Below are 14,617 nucleotides of genomic sequence, written 5' to 3'. Positions count from 1 at the left end.
CTGTTGTTCGTTTGTGGTTTCCAGACCACTTCAACTCTCCTGTGTTTCATCGTGACTGCACCAGCTGATTCCTATCCGCTGCCTCTGTGCTACTACAGTTTCCAGTCCACTTCAACTCTCCTGTGTTTCATCGTGACTGCACCAGCTGATTCCTATCCGCTGCCTCTGTGCTACTACAGTTTCCAGTCCACTTCAACTCTCCTGTGTTTCATCGTGACTGCACCAGCTGATTCCTATCCGCTGCCTCCGTGTATCTACAGTATCCTGCTCACCTCAACTCTCCCATGTTTCATCGTGACTGCACCAGCTGATTCCTATCCGCTGCCTCTGTGTTCTACAGTATCCTGCTCACCTCAACTCTCCCGTGTTTCATCGTGACTGCTCCAGCTGATTCCTATCTGCTGCCTCCGTGTATCTGCAGTACCCTGCTCATCGCAACCCTCCAGTACTCCTCGTGTCTGCAGCCAGCTGATCCGCTCTCCGTGCTTCTACAGTGTCTCCGCTTGTGTCAACTCGCCTGTCTGCATTGGATCAACGCTCCGCTGCTTCCATCTCGTCTAGACCATCTCTACTCTTCAGCGTTCTCCAGGTGTCCAGTTCGATATACTACTGCTTCCTGAGTATTGTTTCCATCCCTGCTGGTCTACCTACCTGTGCGCTGCACCTACTTGATTACCGCTTCTACCCTCCTGGGACTTCGTATCCTGCCGGCCTCCAGCCGTTCAGGTATCCCTGCACTTCTGTCTGACAGCCTGCTCTCCTGAACCACGGTATGCATACTTCTCATTGACTGTGCTGGTGTATTGCATATCTTGCTGGACTGAGTTGTTCTCCTCTGGAGTTTCCTATCCGCTGAGACTATTGCCATCATTTGACTGTGTTACCTTTTGCCTGGATAGTTCTTGTGACTTTGTATTATTGTGCAGTGCTGTTCAGTTATTACTATTTGTGCATATCATCGTGGGATCAAGTTCAGTGTGCCCGTGTATACTCTGCATTGCATTTATCTCCCCGTGCTCTTCCTCACATATATATACTCAGTGGTACAACTTGCTAGAGGCAGACCACTGTTCCCTGTTTCCTGAGTCACCTGTTTCCAGTATCCTTTCACATAGCAGTGGTACAACTTGCTAACGCAGACCACTGACTTCCCGGATACCTTCACCTGGATTCCATTCCCTCACCTAAACAGCGGTACCACTTGCTATACGCAGACCGCTGACTCTCATCACCTCCTCGTTATTTCTGGACATTCCTCCTCACTATAGCAGTGGTACAACTTGCTACCGCAGACCACTGACTACCCTCACGTTTCCTTGTCCATCCAGTTCCTCGTATCAATTATCTATATATTACCAGTGCTGCTAGTCATAGACTTTCCACGAGCATTCTCTTACCATCTGCTGTCTCCTGTTCCGTGATCACCCCGCTACCAGAGTATCATATTACCACCTATACTGCTCTGGTAAGTCCATCATCTGGTGATACCTGGGTAAAGACTCCTAGTGCCCGTGACACACTGCTAGTTTTAGTGCTCATATAGTGCCTGTTCTAAAAGGAAAAAGAATGATGATTGGATCACTATTAAATAACCTTTGGTAAAAATTTAGTTAAAGCAAATAGCGCAGGGCACTTATTTATGTAATTGCAGTATTTTTGATATTGTGTATATTGTGATATAGAAAATCGATATTTCTGAGACCAGGGGAAGAAATTTGTCTCTTGTTTAACCTTGCTGTAGGATATGCTATTTATGATGTATATATATACAATGATACAATGAGCCTTTGTTTACAACGCCTCTTGTGTATTGTGATGTGGGAAACTAGCTTGTTTTTGGTTTTTGTTGTTCTGTGTGAATATGTATTCCGAACGATCTGATGAAAGGCCACATGTTAATTAGATCTTTTGATGTGGGAAGGTCCAACATTGAAGGCAGGAACTTTTAATTAAGACTGGCTTCTGGATTCTCTGCATCTGAAAACCAGGTGTAGGACATCACAGTGTTCTAGAATTTCACAGATAAATGTTAATATAGTTAGCTTTGCAATGCATGTAAATTTATGTATTGCTAAGCAGGGTTACATCCTGATTTTAAAAATAGACTATTTCTGAACTGTATAAAAGATGAGTTGTGTGAGCATGTAAGTGTTCTTCTGAGTTCAACATCTGACTTGATCACTGATACCTCTTATCAGTGAGAGCAAATAAACCATCTTGCTTCAAAGACCTGCTTGGAAACATCTTCAATATTGCTGTTTTCCTGTGATCTACAGATTAAACCCTAAAATCTTATCTGTTCTGCGGCTGCCTCTGCGGTTTGGACCCAAGCTTTTCCAGTACGAACGCTCTGCCTGCTACCTGCAGCTCTGGTATGTGTGACAGGCCAGGGAGGATCCATCCACAGCAACCCGGATCCATAGTAAGAGCTCCAGAGTTACCAGCCCAAGTACAGGAGTAAATAAAAACATAATATTGACCCACGGTGCTATGAATCACAGTAACAAGATGGAAGTAAGGGGAAGTAAAATACCAGAATATGCAATGTAGTAATAAAAACAACAGTAGGCACTCTAAAAATAACCAGAAGGGTTTATTTTGAACTCCATGTCAGAAAAGGGTAAATGGATCCCAGATGCTAAATGTAAAGGGTCAAATTAAAGTGAAAATAAAATTAAAATAAAATTAAAAATAAAAAATAAAAATATATATATAATATATAATATATATATATATATATATATATATATATATATATATATATATATATATATATATGTATATATATATATATATATATATATATATATTATGTACATATATAGGTCCACATATATGTGTGTAATAGATATGTCCACCATACCTTCACTCGCTAAACAAGAAGCTAGTGACTGATTAGCAGACTTGCTTTTCAGAATTGTACAGTGTGTATTGGCAAATTCTCACACTTAGGGCTAGATTTACTATCAGGCGTGTTTGTAAATCCGCCGACTTTCGGCGGATTTGGCGGCGGTTTAGCCATCGCCGGATTTACTAAGGCTAAACCCGCCGTCCAAACGGGCAAAAATGATGTTTCCAAACCCGCCTCTGTATACATCGCCATGACGGTTTCAACAATGTTCAACATACAAACAGCCGGATTTACTATTAGGGGGTTTATAAAGCCGCCGGAAAACCGCCATTCAAAAGACCAAAATGAAAGCGCTGCTTGTGAGCGGCGTGATGGTTCAAACAGTGTGCTGTTTCAGGTATTTTGCCAATCAGACCATAAGAGAAAGGCCTATTTCATGTCCAATGATTGCTCCATTAGGACTGTGTATAGAAAATGGGCAAAGTGTCATGAAATTTCAGGCTACTGTTTTTTTTTTTTCCATTATTTTTTCACCCAGTATGATTGCATAGTAAAATCTCATTTCACCTTTCCTTTTCTAGTTGTTTTGTACTTTCCAAAAAACCACTAGAATACTGTTGCCTCAAAGAAACTAGGATGGGAATTGTTGCATTACATAGTTAACCCTTATTTTAATGCTAATGCAATCCACATGTGAAAAATGTTTTTTCTGCCTGAAGCAATCACAGACAATCACCGTCTATTGCCCAGCAGTTAATCATGATGCTTACAAAAAGGGCCCCTCATTATTTGGCAGGTGTGGGTTTGTTGGAGAATGGCTTTTGCAGGTAATGTGGTGCATTCTTGCCAGTGTATGTTTGCAGCTTTTTACCTGATGGAGGCAGAAAGGCGCCAGGAGGAGGAGGATGAACAGCAGTTGGCATCTGTTCTGCGGAGCCTGCAAAGACCCCGCACTCCACGTGCATTTTCAGTGCGTTTGAATCTGGAGTCTTTGGCTGATGTGGAGGTAGTACAAATGTTTCGCCTCAATCGTACTAACCTCATGGCACTGTATGAGCAAGTGAAGGATGATTTGGAGCCTACAACCAGCCGCTCTAATGCAGTGTCAGGACTACACAAACTACTGTGTGCAGTTCACTTTTTGGCAACAGGTTCCTTTCAATCTGTGTCCTCCAGAGTGATTGGCATAACGCAGCCGACATTTTCAAGGCATTTTGGACAGGTTTTAGGTGCCCTTAAAAGAGTGTGCCCTAGCTATATCAGCTTCCCCAGCCAGGAGTCACAGTGGCATGAGCTCAAGGGAGCTTTCTATAGGGTCGCAGGTATCCCTAATGTAATGGGTGCAATAGATTGCACTCATATTGCCCTGAGACCACCTCACCACAGGGCAGAGGTTTTTGTTAATCGCCATCATTACCACTCCCTGAATGTGCAGGTTGTCTGCGATGCTAACCAGCGTATATTGAGTGTTGTTGCAGGCTATCCTGGGTCATGTCATGATGCCTTTATCCTGAGACAGTCTACCCTTTATGCCAAATTTGAAAGTGGTGAAATGCCGGAGGGATGGCTTTTGGGTATGTACTTTGCATGTTTTATATATCCCTTATCCTTGCTCAAATGGACTCACATATGCTAACTGCTGTACAACATGCTCAAAGTAAATGGGAGCTAACATTTTACTTTTATTGCAGGAGATTCAGGATATGGGTGTCGCTCCTGGCTCATGACTCCTCTGCTGCATCCTCAGACTCCTGCACAGCACCAATACAATGAGGCACACATAACCACTAGAGGTATCATAGAACGTACGTTTGGACTCTTGAAAACCAGGTTCAGGTGCCTTGATAAATCTGGTGGGGTGCTTATGTATGCACCTGAAAAGGTATCTGAGATTGTCCTGGCTTGCTGTCTGCTGCATAACCTGGCTTTACATCAACTTACCCCACCGATTATTGCAGTAGACAGTGAAGAAGAAGGGGTACGTGTCACATCTGGTGATGTGCAGAGCACAGAGGGCGGAAGGGAGATTAGAGACCGTCTAATTACAAACTACTTTACGTGTAAGTACATAGTATGAAAAACATTTTTTGCTCAAAAATGTGTTTTATGTGAGTGCAATTTTAGTATTTTATTGTAAATTTTTTGTACATTGGAACCTTTAAAAACAGGATAGTGTGTACTCCTCATGTGGTAAATATGAACATCCCTGGAATGTGACAGTCAGAGGTCAATGTTTACATGAAATTAGTGCATAGTTGTTAAAAAATCAGAATACTCTTGTTTAATGTGCAGAAAAGAAAGACTGACACAATAGAAATTTAACTGCATTTATTGCAGAACACAATAAATAAAAACGTATAATCGTTATAGAAACTTGACAAAACATTAATAAATAACAAACATTGTGCTAGCGATGTCTTTTTGCAGGCATATCGCTATGCTTGGTGCCACTCTCTCCCCTCCCTCGCCCACCCCTGGTGCGAGCACCTCTCCTTGGAGGAGTACTCTGTAGAGATGTGGTAGGCGTGCTAGCGGCACTGGTGGAGGCCGATGAAAAAGGGGCCGGCAAGCGGGCAATCAGTTCCTGCTGGAGTTGGCCTGCCAGCCGGATAACGTTGGCATTCCCCTCGCGAATGGAGGAATGCATGGCGTCCACAGACCCAGACATTTGGGCCAGCTGCACATTTGTCTGCTCCAAAGCGCTCGCCAGCCGGTTTATTGCAGCAGGGATTTGGCTCGTGGAGCGGTGTATTCGCCTCAACTGGGCCGCAATTTGTGACATGTGCCCAGTTTGCCTGTCCATGAATAATGTCTGTTGCTGCTGGAATGCGCCAATAGACAGCGCCATTTCTCTGGCTGGGTCCATAGGTGCAGGTGCAGGTTGCTGGTGTGATGGTTCAGCAGGGCCAGGTGAAACTTCCTGGAGGCCAGACACAGGGGCATCCACTGTTACCAGGGTGATGGTTGTTAGATCCTCTGGCTCAGGGGACATTTCCAGGGACTCCGCCTGAGGTGGCTGGTATGAAGAGGGCCCTGTGTATGAAAAATGACGGTAAGTATATAGTATATAATATGTTTGTATATTGCATTCTGAACACTGGATAGGAAAGAATAATCTTTAGCAACTACAGATTCTTTCACAATGTTTGCATTCCTGATTTCTAGTCCTATGCTACCTGCTTACGGATGCACTTATTATCCTTTTAATACCCATTATCATTAGGACTGTGTAGTACATGCTGGGTTATTTTGACTAAAGTGCATGCTATCAAAAGTGGAGATGTTGCCTATAGCAACCAATCAGATTTTAGCTGTCATTTTGTTGAATGCAATAAATAAAGTAAAGGTATATTCTGATGGGTTTCTATAGGCAACATATCAGTTGAGTAAAATGTAGCCCTAACTTCTCATTGCAAACAATAAAAAGAAAAAAAAAAACAACATTGACAGCAACATTTGCACAGAAAATCAAGTAACTCCATTATTTCTCTCCTAAACAGAAATCACGCACCTGCTTGCTCGTCTGTGCCCGAATCTCTCGCTGAAGGTGGAGGTGTAGGTCTGGCACTGGGACTGAACTGCGGTCCTGGCGATTCTGGATATATTAGAAAAAGCATACAATGTATTTCCAGAAAAAAAAAATAATCAAAATATACTGTTTATTGCACAAATGTGTTTACAATTTTTTTTTTTTTCTATGAGAAAAAAAAACCTTTACAAACTATTAGAGGCAAATATACACTTTGAAAAAGAAAACAAAAAATAAAAAAAAAAACGTTTGCAAAGAGAAAAGCAGTTTTAAAAAGAGAAAAGCAGTTTTAAAAAGAGAAAAGCAGTTTTAAAAAGAGAAAAGCAGTTTTAAAAAGAGAAAAGCAGTTTTAAAAAGAGAAAAGCAGTTAAAATACTGTTAGGGTAAAAAAAACAAATAACTCACCAACTACTTGGCCAAAAGAGGGCGAGTCGGTGTCCTGGACATTTATGCCCTCTACAATCTCTGCCGGCATTATCTGGCGCAGCTCCTCCTCGTACGTGGTGTACTCCATACGAAGTGGGGGGCCACCACCCGTGCGCCTTGTGGACCTCCTTTCCTGGGCCATTTTTTCCTTCAACCTCCTCTTAATGTCCGAAAATCTCTTGCGGCAGTGCGCCACTGTCCTCTTTAGTGGGCCCACCGCGTTAACAGCGTCGCACACTCTCCCCCACAATTGGTGGCGCCGCCTTAGCGGAGTCCGGGCTGCCAGGTTCCCCAAGATCACCTCGTAGCAGGGAATGATATTGTGCACCAACACACAATTCTCATCATGTGAGAAGCGCACATTCCTCCCTGTCTTGGTCTTCCTGCTCTGTCCTGTCTCCTCAACCTCTCCCTCTCCCTCCTCTGACCCCTCAACCTCCATCTCCCTCTCCTCAGCCTCTGCTCCCCTCCTATCTCTGGACATTTTTACCCAGAAGACAGAAAAACACAAAACACTGAAGGACTTACAAACACAAAGAACAAACTACACTACCTACAGACACACTCTCCACACAGTCACACACAAGTAACACAGACAGAGGACAAGTCAAATACAAAAAATACAAGACAGAAAATAAATGAGAAAATAAATGTACAAAACAGGAAAAAACCACAGGACTACTCACACTTCAATCAGATATCGCTCCACCAATCCACCAAACACCAACTCTCAGCAAACCACTATCCTCCAAACTCCTCTCACAAAACTCCTCTAAACCCTATCAGAGAAAAAAGTGTCAGGCCAGTGGTTTATATAGGGCTTGTGATGTCAAATCTCCTGAGTTTGAAAATAGCCAATAGTAACAGGCCAGGAGACAGGTGTAATTTTCAAAAAAACCGCCTTTACACAAAAGCGCCGTCATTTAAAGCAAAAGCGCCATGTTCTATTCAAAGCCGCCGGCGGCTTTGAGCATTACATCCCGCCGTTACATCGCCGGCGGCTTCAAATTGAAGCTGAAATGCGCCCATTAGTAAATCCGGCTGTTTGCAATGCAAACACGCCGGAAAACCGCCGCGATGCATGGCGGTTTGAAGCCGCCATGCATCACGCCTGATAGTAAATCTAGCCCTTAGACGGGGACGGTCAACCCCCATAAGGACAATGTACTAAATATGCAGGAGCAGCTTCAGCTGCCTGTAATGAGTGAGGAGGAGATACATTACTTTTTAAGAGAGCCGCAATGTAATGTAGAATATATTTTACCTCCATGGTTTGCTTCTGAAAGTTTACATTTTGGGGTTAGTGGTCCTGTCACTAGACACAGTGGAGTCAGCCATTTTGTGTCTGAATAGTCATTGGAATGTACCCCATTAATTCAGTAGGAAAAAGTACCTCATAAATAGGACTCATTGCACCAACAAAATCTCTAGTTTCGAACAAATTGATAGGCTGCAGGTGTGTAGCTGCCAGGTCTACCCATAACCAGTAGATATCATTGATAAATGCTTAAAAGGGATTTTTAACATTAAACTCTAGTGTTGGGAGGAGTTCCTAAATGTACATTAAATTATGTGTTTGAAAACTATGATGCTTTGTATGTGGTGTTGTGTATTTCCCATTAAATATAAATGGGAAGTACTAATGGGTAGGGGCATAAATTACCATTAAGTTTCAGTGGATCAGGCAAACAGAGCATTCCTGAGCCCCAAAACACCACCAATCCCGAGGAACATCTGATGAGGAGAAAAAGCTATTGGTCAGGACGGACAGTAAATTCAGACAGAAGATAACCACATCCGACCATGTAGGTGGTTACCACCAAACCTCAACGGATCCGAAAGGTCAGCCTGGGAGACGTGTGGGTGGATCTTTCGGATTTCCCTTATATGCGTATGATCCGCTAGAGTATGACCATCTAACCCTAAATAGTAAAAGCAGTCACACGAGTCTGCATCTATATTAAACAAAGGGAGAATAATTTACCAGTTAACCCCAACTCCTCCAAATGGTGACCATCATGGTTAGTCTCAATGCTTGAGTTAGGTAGCAGCCTATTAAGAGCCCCCCTAGTTCCGGCAGACTGTCCTATGTATATGATGACAAACCTATATTAAGATCTCTGCTTTTAATATTTCTATTAGAGTGGGGGACCAGTCACTGAAACTCGCAGGATATTTTAAGGAGCCAGGAAGCTTGCACATCCCAGGATATCAATAAAGATTACAGAGAAGTACAGTGCCTCAGTGCAGGCATAATGGCTACCTGACTCTCCATTCCTGTATTCTCTCTTGCGCTCATTTATGAATGAGCGCCAGAGAGAATGCAGCATATGAGTTCACTAGAAACCAGCACCTAATGCCTATTAATCCGGCAGTGGCTTAATGTTGTCACATTGCCAACATTAATTCTTTAGGCATATTTGCTATCTGCCTCCTGGAATCTCTCCATTCTTGTACTGGAGATATTTCTATATTATTGATTGACCAATAAGTATCTGATGGATGGATATCTGCCAGTCTCAAAAGCACCTTAAAAATAGAGTAGAACAACAATACTTTTTTTAGTAGTATGTAAATTAAGTTTGAAGTTATCTGAGTTAAATAAACCTGTGTAGCCAACCACAGCATTAAATCTACACCAATCTGTAGCCCATCATTTAGAACTCAAGCAAACTGTAGCCAGGGCATTAGAAGTATAAAGACTGTAATCAAGCAGGGCATTAGAACATATTACAAGCTAGACCACCCTGTAGCCACAAAATTCGGACATCACTTGAGCAATAAAAGACCCAACTGCAATAGAATGAAGTACATGTGTGAAACGTGCCTGTATATGAAACAATGCTGCCTCATTTCCTTAGCTTTTATCATGCACAGTATGGTATGATCTACTTTGAGATAATAAAATTGGGCTCGGCGAAACGTGTCATTTGCCCCCCCGACCCTCCCAAACTGACAACACCTGTTCTAACCTATCACAGCAGGGGGCGGGGCCACGATAATGCACGGATCATGAACTATGCCCCACCACTTAAGTAAATAAATAACCATATGCAAGGGGAGATGTATCGAACCTTCAAGAGAGATAACGTGGAAAAGTTTTTTTTTCTAATTACTGTAATTTTAAAAGAAAAAGAAAAAAAAAGTGACACTTTATAATACTGTGAATTTGGGGCTCTCATTTGCTTATTATGGAAATAAAAAATAATAATGAAAATATAATTAACTTTGCAGACCTCGACATGTCACTACTAGTTTATTGTATAAGTGATTGCCCTTTTAAAACTATTACAAAATGATCAGACATATTAAACTTATCTGATCATTTGAACAGGACTAGAACCCAACCAATGAGGTAGTAGTAGACATGCCTACTGTATGTGTAATAGACTAGGCCCTAGTCTATTACTCCCTAGTGACTAAGGGGTAGGGATGAGCGGGCTCGGATTTCCCTAATCCGAACACCCCCAAACAGTGCCGATCTGAGCACTGTTCGGGGATTCCCGCCAGACGCAAAACTCAGAACGAGGGAAAGCATCATCATCCCGCCGTCAGATCTCGCGAGATCCGGATTAATATTATTCCCCGCTTCCAACAGGTCAGTGTATACAAGTAGCACACGAATTTGCGCCTCTGCGCATGCTCATTGCCCATGGCAACATCGGGAGACGCAGATACACATCTGCATAGAGAGGAGGGGCGGCCGGCCGGGAGTTACTCCTCATTACACCACAGGGACCCAGGACAACTGTACCGCAGCATGTGGAGACCTGAACACCGGACCAGGGTTACTCTGGAAATACACTCCGGAAATAGGTCAGTCAATCCTGCTGTTTTCGGGTACCGTTGTTTGGCAGCCACCGCTTCTGTGTATGAAGTCACTTTTCACTCTGACCACACACAGCGGTTTTGGCTATTGGACTCTATACAGCGTGTCTTTGTATTTGGGCTACTGTTTATTCAGCTTTTATGATCTTGGTATATTTCAACCCTTATCCGGACATATAGACTCTTGGAAATCTGGCATTTGTGCATTTTGGACTTATGGTCATACGGAGTAACTAGTGTTTAAGACGAGCTTTTCAGCTGCAGCTGTTTCAGTGTTTATACAGCATATCTTCCAGGGCTCAGTCTCTGTTATATACAATCAACACCAATTGCATTTCCTCTATCTACATTTGTGTTAACTTGCAATATCATATAATATAACATTTTCCTGCAGTAATAAAACTAATTAAAGCAGGCATCCATCCTCTCACTACTCTTTAATGAATTATAATGAGATCATTAATCTAGTCACTTTCTTGTACTGAGACTATTGGCTGGAGGTCTGCTCAGACTTGTCAGCACTCCACTCAGCCTTTCGAAATTGGCAATTATTAAAAGCTGTAGCTTTTTGCTTTTTGTTAGTCAATGCTCTTGCTACTGTATTAACCGAAAAGAGAAACATCACTATAAGTTGAGTTTCCGAAAGTCTTATTTTTCCGAGACTGTGGTGCAGTGGTCCTTGTCCGTGTTGCATGATTAGTACTATGTTCCCTCACTATACTTAAATCACAAATGTATGTAATTAAAAGGAACAATCATTACCTAGATAGCTACGGAAAATACTTGTTTATTACTTGCCATAAAAAGGAATGTTTTCTGTTTATATGTCAGTAGTTGTGCACATTATTGAGTGCTTCTTTAAGTATGTCAAGATTTTGAGGGTTAAAAACAGGTAAATTAAATAGTTTTATCTGTTCTTTAAATAATCCTAAATACTTTCTCTAAATAATCTTGTTATGTTAACATGTTAAGGATGTTAAAAGCGTTCTGTAGCATACAAGGCTCCTAACAATGTGGCTTATTGTTGCAACGGGGGGGTCCAAACGAACCAATCATTTCAGCCACAGTTTTGCAGACCCTGTCACTGAAATGATTGGTTTGTTAAAGTGCGCATGTCCTATTTCCCCAACATACGGGTGGGTGGGAGGGCCCAAGGACAATTCCATCTTGCACCTCTTTTTTTGGCATTATGTGCTCTTTGGGGCCTAGCTTTTCAAACTGCCATCCTGTCTGCCACTGCAGTGCCACTCCTAGATGGGCCACGTGTTTGTGCCGCCCACTTGTGTCGCTTTGCTTAGACATCCAGATACCTCAGCGCAACCTTTTGGACTAAAAACAATATTGGTGTGAGGTGTGAGGTGTTCACAATAGACTGGAAATTAGTGGAAATGAATGTTATTGAGGTTAATAATAGTGTAGGAGTGAAAAAAAAAACGAAATATGGATTTTAGCACTTTTTATGCTTTTTAAAAAAAAAAAATCAGAACCCAAAACCCAAAATCAGAACCAAAACCTTTCGTGGGGTGTTTTGGCAAAACAAATCAGAACCCAAAACCTCAAGCTAATCAGAACCCAAAACCCAAAACCCCAAAAGTGCCCGGTGCACACCCTTACTAAGGGGTATATTTACTAAACTGCGGGTTTAAAAAAGTGGAGATGTTGCCTATAGCAACCAGTCAGATTGTAGTTATCATTTATTTAGTACAATCTGCAAAATGACAGCTAGAATGTGATTGGTTGCTATAGGCAACATCTCCACTTTTTCAAACCCGCAGTTTAGTACATATACCCCTAGATCTATGTTTCCATGTTTCCAATCAATTCTCTCAGCAGTGTTCCAGATCCAATAAACAAACTGAACTAAATGAACTAATTGAACAAATCTTTCAAGCGAATCAGATCAAAATGAACTAATCTCCAACATAAACTAGATTTCACATTATTACTTCTCCTGAATTGGCTCCAAAGGAACATACCAATTTGTGAAGGGGGGGCAACCCTACATGAAAATGACAAACTGCTCCTTAGTTAATTTTATCTTGTTGTTTTTTAACCACTATATGAGAGTCATTTGCAATGCAGGCAAGTATGCATTATATCTGTCACGTTATAAAATATGTGTGTTATGCTATTTGATATATAAATATACAGAGATATAAATACAGTTTATACCAGTAGACAGTCATACCAGAATTCAACACTGTACTAATCCCTCCAGGATAGCTGAAGTACAGTCAGGAGGGGAGAATCCTGTCAGTAAGGACAACAGCAGAATACTCTCCTTAATAATCACCTCAGGAGGGAACTGCTGACACTGTAGCCTTAGGAATGTACCAAGTCCACTGATGAGTAGGGGTGTCCTGGCACAGTGTCAGACTGGGGCATGAAGGGCCCACCAGGGGACTCCCAAGCTAATGGAAAACCAGAGGGGGTGTGGCCAACCATCAAAGAGGCGTGGCCAGTCACTAGAGGGGGAGTGGTCAGCCCACGAAGGACAGCTAGCACCATAGTGTAGTACAGTGGCGGATCTAGAGAATACTGCTACCCGGGGCGATGTATGGGGGGGGGGATTTAGGCCCCACCCCCTTTTTTGCCATCTGAGGCTGCCGGCGGCTGCATACTATGTGCAGGTCCGTTCAGCAGTGACAGGCAGGGACAGTGTGCTGCCCGGATGCTCTGATTGTGTTTAAAACACAATCAGAGCGGCCGGGCAGCACGCTGGCCCTGCCTGTCACTGCTGAATGGACCTGCACATAATGTGTAGCCGCCGGCAGCAAGCCCCTGCTAGGGGGGGGGGGGGATGATCTCCACTGGTGTAGTATATAAAGAATGCAGTGTGTATATAAAGAATACACAGTCTTCACCTGCCCCTTAAATTGGGCAGAACAGTCACCAAAAATCGGGATTATCTTACCTGTTCTTGTCACTTTCACCACCTGTGGCTGCTGGTTATTTAGTTGTGCTTGTCTGGATAATGGATTGTTGGGGGTCCTATATGGAAAAAAAAAAAATGGGTACATTTAGAAAATTCCAACCAGCCCCAGCATTAAATCAATGTAATTAATACATAGGCCTTCCTCCAGCCGCAACATTAAAGTAATAGTATTCCCATTTAATAAATAAACCTAATTCCTTCCCTCCTAAAGCCCAAGCAATAAATTAATAGCATTTATGTATATTAAATATACTTATTTCCCGCAACAGTCACAGCGATTAAATAATTCATATTCACATTTAATAAATAGACCTCATGCTCCCAAACTCAGCCCCACATTCAATTAATAGTGCCCAAACCACCCCATCTTAAATTAATTGTCCCCACTATAAAATTAAATTGCCCCACCATCACCCCAAAAACAAAATAGCACCCATTAGTTAGCCACCACCTACCAGACACACATTACATTGCCACAAGCCTGCTGTGCCATCACACACACATTACTGTGCCCCTTCATCACCATGCTGTGCCTCCTTATGATCACACTGCGCCCTCCATGCTGCTTTTGCTTCCCCCTTCTCTGGGCCCCCCTTTATCACACTGTGCCATGCTGCTTTTGCTCCCCCCCCTTCTCTGGGCACCCCTTAATCACCCTCTGCCATGCTGCTTTGGTCCCCCTTCACACTCTGCCATGCTGCTTTGGTCCCCCTTCACTGTCTGCCATGCTGCCTTTGCCCCTTCTCATTCTCTGCCATGCTGCCTTTGCCCCTTCTCACTCTCTGCCATGCTGCCTCTAATCCCCCTTCTGTTCTTGCACTTACCTTTTCTGTCTGCTTCTTTCTTCTCTTCTTCTGTCTTCTCTCTTCTTGCCAACTCCTCTCTGCACCGCTCCTCACTGACCTGTTGGGCATGATGATGTCACGCCCGACATTCAGTGCAAACGGAGCAGAGAAGAGTCGGGGAACGCCGCGGACACGTGAGTATTTTTTTTAAATTATCTTAATTTATTTTTAAAGTTACCCGCTACCCCCACCAACAAAGAGGG

At 42.8% G+C, this 14,617-nt stretch overlaps 1 protein-coding gene across 4 annotated transcripts in view; it reads right to left on the bottom strand.

Moving 5' to 3' along the window:
- LOC142109304 (histone-lysine N-methyltransferase SETDB1-like) overlaps window positions 1–13,035 on the bottom strand; it is a 95,775-nt gene extending 82,740 nt beyond the window's left edge. For 3 of the 4 annotated variants that reach the window (XR_012680329.1, XM_075193434.1, XM_075193437.1), the window contains exon 1: window positions 8,632–8,708. The gene's annotated coding sequence lies outside the window, so the exon portion shown is untranslated. Of the gene's footprint in view, window positions 1–8,631; window positions 8,709–12,822 lie in introns of those variants that run through there. The other variant, XM_075193436.1, reaches the window with a different exon arrangement.
- Window positions 13,036–14,617: the final 1,582 nt, after the last annotated feature.

This window comes from Mixophyes fleayi, chromosome 12 (genome assembly GCF_038048845.1).
Source record: "Mixophyes fleayi isolate aMixFle1 chromosome 12, aMixFle1.hap1, whole genome shotgun sequence".
In the NCBI taxonomy this organism is placed as follows: Eukaryota; Metazoa; Chordata; class Amphibia; order Anura; family Limnodynastidae; genus Mixophyes; species Mixophyes fleayi.
This window is presented reverse-complemented; position numbering and strand designations above follow the sequence as displayed.